The sequence below is a fragment of the Necator americanus genome, chromosome I, assembly GCF_031761385.1.
Source record: "Necator americanus strain Aroian chromosome I, whole genome shotgun sequence".
Lineage (NCBI taxonomy): Eukaryota > Metazoa > Nematoda > Chromadorea > Rhabditida > Ancylostomatidae > Necator > Necator americanus.
The window spans coordinates 4384605-4385375 of NC_087371.1; positions in this window are offsets into that span (position 1 = coordinate 4384605).

Genomic DNA, 771 nt, shown 5'->3' on the forward strand with positions numbered 1-771 from the left:
ACGCTGCCATATGTAGTGATTAGCGTCAATATATGCACTATTAATCGAATTCTCCACACGAGAAAATACACATAGACGAAGTGGACGAAAGCTCACTCAATCCCGACAACCACCAAATACATTTATTTTCTATTTGTGAATAAGTAACATTACAATTGGTAATGTTTTGTTTTGTTTGTTTGTTGTTTGTTAGTTTTTCTTTATGCATACTTTTTTTTGGTTGTGAAACGATGTCCGAAACACATAATTTGTAGTCGTTGCCGTGCACTTTACGTACATGCATCGAAGAAAATGGGAATATATTCAATAACACTTCTTTTCAACGGCATTCCACTGTTTTAACAATCACACCGCGACCTACTTATACACGTGATTCCAGAATGGATATACGGACGTTTTGATACTAGAGGAATCTCCCCAACGTTGTCGTCGAAACGAGAAGAACGTGCTTGTGAAGGAACCGAATTTGTGCTGCGCGCTTGAAGAAGTGGTGTTCATCATCGACGGAGAGCGCAATGGTGAAGAGGCATACGAATTCCTCCATACTGATTCGGAACTATGTGAGGCTTGAACTTTTTCTCGCGAAATAAGCCTTTTATTGAAATATTCCCGGACAATTTACGGATTTACAAGACTCCATCAATAGCACTGAACTCATAGAGCACTTCCTTTCCTTTTAATTGCAGCCAAATTCCCAAATTATCAATTTCCTGCATCTATTTTCTATTCAATCATTCAAATAGAGCTCCATCGTAAAGCCGGATTCACTCA